Below are 8,777 nucleotides of genomic sequence, written 5' to 3' on the forward strand. Positions count from 1 at the left end.
GTGAGGACGGGGGTCCCAGTCGTGGCCTCGGCGTCTGAGCGCCCCAACCTCTTTCTGCCCAAAAGTTTGCCGAGTCCGGGCGTCAGGGGCGTTGTAACTTGAACAGCGTATTTGAAGTGACTCGGGGCCGAAAATGGCAGGACTTGCTCCGAGAGCAGCGGGGGCTCTTGCACATTATGTATTTGGGATCTGAAAGTTGTGTGGTATCCGCAGAACTTGTTTTCCCCCTAAAATGTTGCGGAAGGCCGGCGGCTCGCTGTTCCTGTTGCTTCGGGCGCCCTGGTGGGTTCCATGGTGGCAGCGACGCGTGTGCGCTGGGGAGGAGGAGGAATTCTCCAATTCCTTTTTTTGTGTGTGTGTGTGTGTGTTTTTTTCTTTCTTTCTCTGTAATTCATAGGTTCGCAAAGTGTGTACGTTGATCAGTGCCTTCTCGTTGTGTTTCGGTGCGTGACGGCTGAGGCTCCTTAAAGGAGGACGCCCTGGTGGGTTCCATGGTGGCAGCGACGCGTGTGCGCTGGGGAGGAGGAGGAATTCTCCAATTCCTTTTTTTGTGTGTGTGTGTGTGTGTTTTTTTCTTTCTTTCTCTGTAATTCATAGGTTCGCAAAGTGTGTACGTTGATCAGTGCCTTCTCGTTGTGTTTCGGTGCGTGACGGCTGAGGCTCCTTAAAGGAGGATCCCTGCCGGGGTGTGAGCCTTGACCTCCGCCCGGACTCGGGCCGGCTTTCGGGGTCCGCAGGTTCCTGCGGCATTAACGAGGGCGGCTATTTTTAATCTCCTCGGATCCTGACGGCACTCCAGGTGAATGGTATTAAGTTACTTATTTGGAAAGCACATGTAATCGCCTTAAAAACAAAACAAAAACAACAACTTGGTGCCCTGACCCAGGCATCCAAACAGATTCATTTACTTGACTATCCAGTGAAGGGGTAGGAATTGCTCTCTTTGCATGCAGGCGTTTTAGCTGTAAAGTCCTGTGAAATTAACCGCAGGACGCTTAACTACCTGGGATGATAAGCCCCAACACCTGCCTAGAAGAAATTGGCTTCTTAATCCATATAGGTAATAATATAGCTCACGCTCAGATTTGATTGCTGATTTTCTTCTTAAAAAGTGTCCTTTTTGTTTTGCTCCACTGTCAAGTATATGCCATTGTACATATTTGTTTTTCTGGATGAGGAATGATCTAGAAAGGCAGTGACTTAACTAACTTTACAAATCTAGTAGCCAAACTGGTTTCTAACCCGGGTCTTAGGGCTCTGAAGCCTTCTCATTTTCCCTGCGGCAGAATTTTGTCGGATGCACAACTCATTCCTGTGGAACAGTCTCTGTCCACCTTGTGTCTTGCTGATTTTAATTTAGTTTCTCAGTTTAAGTACATATTTTCCAAAGAGCTGGTTTACAAGGGTTCTTGTACTGAAAAAGTTCCTCTTAAAAATACTCACTTAAGCCTATGTGTTCTTTGAAGACTTCCCCGCCCCGTCCTGCTTAACCACAGCCCCTTTCTCTCCCCAAGAATAATCCATTTATCACATGACATCCAGTAAATCTTACACTGATCTGCATGGCACCTCCCGGGCAGCAGGCTTTGCCAGTCCGATTGGCCTCTCCAACCCCAGAGTGCAGAGAACATAGCACATGCTCAGGGGAGGTTTGAGTGGACGGGTACACACATGTTCCTTGTAAACATACTGCATGAATTTCTTTTTTTTTTTTGTCTTTTTAAAATATATTTTATTGATTTTTTTATAGAGAGGAAAGGAGAGGAATAGAGAGTCAGAAACATCAATGAGAGAGAAACATCGATCAGCTGCCTCCTGCACACCCCCCACTGGGGATGTGCCCACAACCAAGGCACATGCCCTTGACTGGAATCGAACCCGGGACCCCTCAGTCCACAGGCCGACACTCTATCCACTGAGCCAAACTGGTCAGGGCCATGAATTTCTTATTAAATTTCAATTTTCATGGTCATAGTAGCTAAATGTTCCCTGTCCCCCCCCCCTTTTTTTTTTTTTAGAATTTACCTTGGTAACTCAAATTTTGGCCTGGGAACACAGAACTTGAATGTTATGAAATTTCCAAGTAGATGATGGACTGAAATATAAACAACAAAGAAGCCCTGGGTCAACAAAAGGGTAATAATCAGAATTTTAAAGTACAGTTGAATTTATTTGCACTGGATGGAAATAGAGTTAATGTCTCAACATTTTGTGTGATGCTTATACATAGAGTAGATCTCATTTTTTTCTACCAGTTATTGTTTTGTCAGAATTGTCTTAGGATTTTGCCTTGCTTAATGGAAAGCATATAAAAAATGCTTTTCTATTGATAAATTTATCTTTGACAACCAGCTTTTTACGCCAGCTGTGTGTTTAATAGCAATGTGCATGTTGGCTTAACCGAATAAAATGTGCTTCATAGATATGCTTGCAGAGTGCTATTTTATAAGTTGCAAGACCCCTGTATGAGACGGTATTCTGTAATTCTGTAATGAAATTACTGTAGAATTTGAGGTTCATTCTGTGCCCTACCCATGATAACTTTCTCTCCAGTGAATACATAAACCACAAACTGGTGTTCTCAATTTGGTAAGTCCTGGGGAGAGAATAGAAGACATTTGGGTCTAGTGCTAGAGAAAGCAAGTTGCGTGTAGAGTGGATTGCAACAAAAAAGCAAACCTGAATTCTATCGCTGCTCCTTACCAGCTTGTGACTCATGAACAAGTCCCTTCGCTTCTCTGAGCTTTACTGGACTCATTTGTGAAATGGACACAGAAATATTTGCCTCACAGTTGTGAGGATTTACTAAGATATTTGTGGAACTGCCTGGTATATGAAATTTAATGTTATATTAACAGATTAACAGAGAGACAGTGAATTATTTAGAAGAGTAGATTTTAAAAACTTTAAAAGGAAGGTAACCTTTGGAGATACTTAGTTCAGTTCTCAAACTTGGCTGCACATTAAAATTCCCTGAGTAGCTTCTTAACAATACTGATGCCTGAACTCCACCCTTGAATAAATAAATCAGAATTACTGGGTTTGGGTAAGAAGTAGTTTTACCTTTTTTTTTTCACCCATGATTTTAAAATATTGGGGTTGAGAACCATTGACTTAATTCAATCTCCTTTCTCCTTATTTTCTTCATTTTGTGGTAGAATAAAGTGCAGAGAGAGGTGAAGTGCCAGCCAAATTCTTATCATTCAGGCTGGAAAAGATGTATTTGTAGTGGAGGGAAGTGAAGAGCATACATGTTAAAGTAGCGGTTACATTTATTTCAGACCTGCACTCTACATCACATTCTGCATGGATCATTGTGTTATTTAACCATGTCACCATTCACAACTACCTCTAGTCTTAAGCTCGGTGGCTAGAGATGGTGATTCAAGCCTTCCTACATCATATTTGATGAACAAGCTTTTTGTCTTCATTGTCACCTCCAGTCCCTCCCAGGTTGTTAGTTTTCTTCCTTCTTTGCAATCCTGAACTCTGTAGTTCACATCCTGTGAACTCACTAGCACTGTGTAGTTCTCCTCTCCTTGACCTGCTGTTTATCACTGGTCAATTCTCAACTCGTAAATGTCACCATTTACTTTTTCTACTTCTGTCCCTGCCTAGCACCCCTGAAAAAAGTCACAGCTGTGGTGATTGTTAAATACTTGTTTTCTAGATGAAAATATATAATTTTAACTTATTTCTTCAATTGCCACGAAGAGGCAACCTTTTTTTTTTTTAACTAGTAATTTTCATTTGTTCTTTTGGAATTGCCATTTGTATCTTACCCATTTTTCTTTTGGGATATTTTCCTTTTTTCTTATTGATTTATAGGAATCCTTTATATATTTAAAATGTTGTCCTTTTGTCATATGTTGCAAATGTGTTTTTTTTAATAAAAAAAATCTTTATTGTTGAAAGTATTACATGTCTCCCTTTTCCCCCAGTGACCCCTTCTAGCCTGCTCCAGCCTCCACCCCAGGCCTTCACCACTCTATTGTCTGTGTCCATGGGTTATGTATGTATGCATACATGTTCTTTGGTTGATCTCTTCCCTCCCAGCCATCCTCCTCTGCCTTCCCTCTGAGATTTGGCAGTCTGTTCCATGCTTCTATGTCTTTGGATCTATTTTGTTCACTAGATTTCACATTTGAGTGAGATCATGTGATACTTGTCTTTCTCTGGCTTATTTCGCTTAACGTAATACTCTCCAGGTCCCTCCATGCTGTCTCAAAGGGTGAGAGATCCTTCTTTTTTACTCTTGCATAGTATTCCATGGTGTAAATGTACCACAGCTTTTTTTAAAAATAAAATATATATATATATAATTGATTTTTTACAGAGAGGAAGGGAGAGAGATAGAGAGTTAGAAACATCGATGAGAGAGAAACATCGATCAGCTGCCTCCTGCACACTCCCGACTGGGGATGTGCCCGCAACCAAGGTACATGCCCTTGACCGGAATCGAACCTGGGACCCTTGAGTCCGCAGGCTGACGCTCTATCCATTGAGCCAAACCAGTTAGGGCTGTACCACAGCTTTTTTATCCACTCATCTACTGATGGGCACTTGGGCTGTTTCCAGATCTTAGCTATTATAAATTGCACTGCTATGAACATAGGGATGCATACATTATTTCTAATTGGTGTTTCAGGGTTCTTAGGATATATTCCTAGAAGTGGAATCACTGGGTCAAATGGCAGTTCCATATTTAATTTTTTGAGGAAACTCCAAATTGTTTTCCATAATGGCTGCACCACTCTGCATCCCACCAGCAGTGTACTAGGGTTCCCTTTTCTCCACATCCTCGCCAGCACTTGTCATTTGTTGATTCGTTGATGGCAGCTATTCTGACAGGTGTGAGGTGATAACTCATTGTCGTTTTAATTTGCATCTCTCTGATGATCAGTGACTTTGAGCATTTTTCCATATGTCTCTTGGCCTTCTGTATGTCCCCTTTGGAGAATTGTCTATTTAGGTCCTTTTCATTTTTTAATTGAATTGTTTGTCTTTTGTTAGGTTGTATGAGTTCCTCATATATTTTGCATATTAACCCTTTATCAGATATATCGTTGCCAAATATGTTCTCCCATACAGTGGGCTTCCTTTTCATTTTGCTGATGGTTTCTTTTGATGTGCAGAATCTTTTTATTTTAATATAGTCCCATTTATTTACTTTCTCCTCAGTTTCCATTGCCCTAGGATATATATCCACAAAAATATTGCTATGAAAGATGTCTGAGATTTTGCTGCCTATGGTTTCTTCTATGATTTTTATGGCTTCACATCTTACATTTAAGTCTTACCCATTTTGAGTTTATTCTTGTGTATGGTGTAAGTTGGTAGTCTAGTTTCATTGTTTTTGCATTTTATCTGTCCAATTTTCCCAACACCATTTGTTGAAGAGACTGTCTTTACTCCATTGTATGCTCTTGCTTCCTTTGTCAAATATTAATTGAGCGTAATGCCTTGGGTTGATTTCTGGGGTCTCCTGTTCCATTGATCTATATACCTGCAAATGTTTTTCCTTTAGTGTTTTCCCCCCACAGTGTTGAAGTTTTAAAATTTATGTGGTAAAATGTTTTCTTTTATGATGTTTGGCTTTTTCACATTATATTTATCCATTCCTTTCTATGGCTAGAAATTTGGGTTCTGTTTTTCACCTTTAGAGTTAATGCCAAAGGGGAAACTTTTTATATGTAGTATTCTCCCTTTCCTTCCACCCCCACAATAGTTTATTTCTCAGCATAAATTTCTGTGGTTAAAAATTGAAAGGTCAAAGGGTACTGCTTTCTGAAATATTATATATTACCATTACTTTCTGATTTTTCCATGTGTTTCACTGCTTATTGTGACCTTTTGGCACAATAAGGTTATTTAAGTCTCTGAGACTTGTGAAACATGTGAAAGCATGTTAAAAGTGTTTTGTACTGCTCTGTTGTCTCCCCTTCTTTCTCATCTTACTTCTCTCCTTTCTAAACGAGGTGTTTCCCAAAGTTTAGTTCTTGTCCCTCTTCTCTCTTCCATAGCATCAACCAGCTATGTGAATGACTACTAAATCTCTTTCTGTCCTGGAGCTCCCTGCTCATTCTGGTATTTCTACTTGACTGCCAGATGTTTGTCTTGTGGATGGATACCCTGAAAGTACTTCAAGGTAAATATGTCCCAAACTGATTTCTTTTCCCTCTTGGAACAAAACTAGCACCTGACCAATGGCTTATGCTTAAATCTTTGAAGACATTTTACTCACCTTTCATCCACATATTCAGTTGATTCCTAAATCATAAATGCTATACCTCAGTAATCTCTTACATCCCCCCACCCCCTTTTTTAAAAATAGATTACCAGGCATGTGCCCTTGACCAGAATCAAACCTGGGCCCTTCAGTCCACGGGTTGATGCTCTCTATCCACTGAGCCAAATCGGCTAGGGCTACATCTTCCCCTTTTTATTTCTGCTGTCAATTATTGGGGCTCAGGCTTTCATTACCTTTCACTTACAGACTGTTGTAATACCTTTTCCCCTTCAATTTTGCTTCTTTAATAGTCACTCCAGTCTGTCCTGTGTACCGCTTCTGTGTACATATTTAATATTTTCCTATTTAAAAACCTTTGTTTTTCTATTGTTTTCAGTCTGATGCTTACTTTCCTTTGCAGTTTGGCTTTTCTCCATCTTACCAGATTTCTATTCTACCGCTGTTATTTTCATCTGGTCCTGGGCTCAACTGTGTCCTCTCTGGGGAATATATTTACATATCATCATCCCCTACCAGCTACTTTTGCTTTAAGATCCAGCTTGAATTTCTAGTCATTTAACAGTTCTTCTTAAATTCTCTCCCAATCAAAATTACCTCCCAACTAAACCTTTTGGCCCCAGGCTTCATCACTTTTTATTTTTTTTTAATTAAAATTATGTTTTTGGTTTGTTTCTCCTCTACTCCTTTAGACTTTGAGTTCATACATTTGAGGTAATTATATTCCTCTGTCTATAGCACACTACACGGATACCAAAGCCCCTTATTTTGTTTTTTTCCTTCCTTATCAATCAATTACTTCCATAATCCTCTTTGTTACAGAAACACACGCGAATGTATAAAATATGAATTATATAAACTTGGGGATATAGCTGTCTTTCTCCATCACAAAGATTGTTAATTTTGAGTGCTTCTATCTTTTAATACTACTTTGTTAAGAGTAAGTGGCCAATAAATGTTTTCTATTTGAAACTCAGAATATTATTACCAGCTTTACTAGCTTCCATATTGCATAGACTAAACACCTGGGGATTTAATTTCAGCTTTATTCTTTCACAGTTAGTCAGGGCAATTCTGAATCTAACCTATTCTCCTGTTGCAACCTTCAGACTCTCATCAACTTTCCTCTTTACTTTTGCAATAATTTTTTCAATTGGGTTCTGCTCTCAGACTTTGTCTTCTCAGTTTATCTTTCATTAGAAAAATCCAGATCAAATCAGGCCACTCCTTCCAAAAGCTTCAGAAAGAACTCTCAGGAACCAACCAGATCTCTTGTCTTACTTGTTCTCCCCAGTTTTTCTACTAAATAATTCCTCTCAGCCTCCACTACAGCTGTATATGGGACTTTTTTCTTAAAAAACAACACTTTTTTACTTGCAGAGCTTTTATGCCTTTACCATTTTGAAGTTCCAGTTATTGTTCACAACCTTTATCAAGTATTCAAATGCTACATTTTCCAAGCCATGCCTTTATTCTTTCCTTTTTAGCTTGCTTACCACTCTGTTAATATGCTTATTATTGTACTTACCTTGTTGTGCTTTATATTAAAAACCTTGTGGTATATGTCTTAACTCCCAGTGCCTGGTTCATTCTTTTTCTCTTTCTAGCATAAAACCTTAAAAATGTAGTGAGCAGATTGTAACTGCTTTGAAAAAATACTAAAGAAAATTTGTTAGGGATGTGATGGGATAACCAGTTCCATAGCAGTATTTTAGTTGAGCTTTGCCAGCTTTATTTTTCAAATATTATACAATGGTTTCTAATAGCTGTCAGCACTGTACAGCTGCCCCTGTATAAATACTTTTTGAAACGATGCAGTTTTTTATCTGAATTTTGTTGATGATGAAAATATGCACACACTTTTTATTTGCTAGCTAAACAGCTGTGCTTTTTGGCGAGAGAAGAAGAAATCATTTCTATATATTATCATGAGATTGAGACTTTCTTAAAACGAGATCTGTTGGAATTCATAATTAGATACTATACAATAGTTAAATGGGCCAGAACATTTGCTCAAAAATTTAAAATCTGTGGGTCTAGTGAAGCAATTGATGTTTGGGGGGTGGTTCCTGTTTTCTGTGAAGATTAGTATAGATGTCAAAAATAAAGTCTGATTTCTGTCCATCTCCAGTCAGAGAAGCTGCTGCCACTTTAACAGCTGGCATCTTCAGCTCAGTGCACCTGTTGGCATGTACACACAAACATTTCTGTAGGTGCTGTTGGGAATACACAGTTGTAGGAAATAATCTTGTTTTCAGGAACCTTCAAATCTGTTGGGAACAAACAGGTACACAAGTCTTTATAAAACACTAGAGGCCCGGTGCATGAAATTCGTGCACGGGAGGATCCCCCTCCGCCCAGCCTGCACCCTCTCCAATCCCGGGCCAACCAGCAGTCGGACATCCCTCTCACAATCCGGGACCACTGGCTCCTAACTGTACCCGCTGCCAGCCTGATCACCACTAACTGCTTCTGCCTGCAGGCCTGATCGCCCCTAACTGCCCCTGCTGCAGGCCTGGTTGCCCCCAAT

At 39.8% G+C, this 8,777-nt stretch overlaps 1 protein-coding gene across 2 annotated transcripts in view; it reads left to right on the plus strand.

Annotated features, from left to right (window-relative positions):
- The first annotated feature begins 691 nt into the window (after window positions 1-691).
- The window catches only part of PLEKHF2 (pleckstrin homology domain containing, family F (with FYVE domain) member 2), a 17,623-nt gene continuing 9,537 nt past the window's right edge, over window positions 692-8,777 (plus strand). The window contains exon 1 of one of the 2 annotated variants that reach the window (XM_014550247.1): window positions 692-799. The gene's annotated coding sequence lies outside the window, so the exon portion shown is untranslated. Of the gene's footprint in view, window positions 800-6,042; window positions 6,149-8,777 lie in introns of those variants that run through there. The other variant, XM_005879243.2, reaches the window with a different exon arrangement.

The sequence above is a fragment of the Myotis brandtii genome, unplaced genomic scaffold (genome assembly GCF_000412655.1).
Source record: "Myotis brandtii unplaced genomic scaffold, ASM41265v1 scaffold59, whole genome shotgun sequence".
NCBI lineage: Eukaryota > Metazoa > Chordata > Mammalia > Chiroptera > Vespertilionidae > Myotis > Myotis brandtii.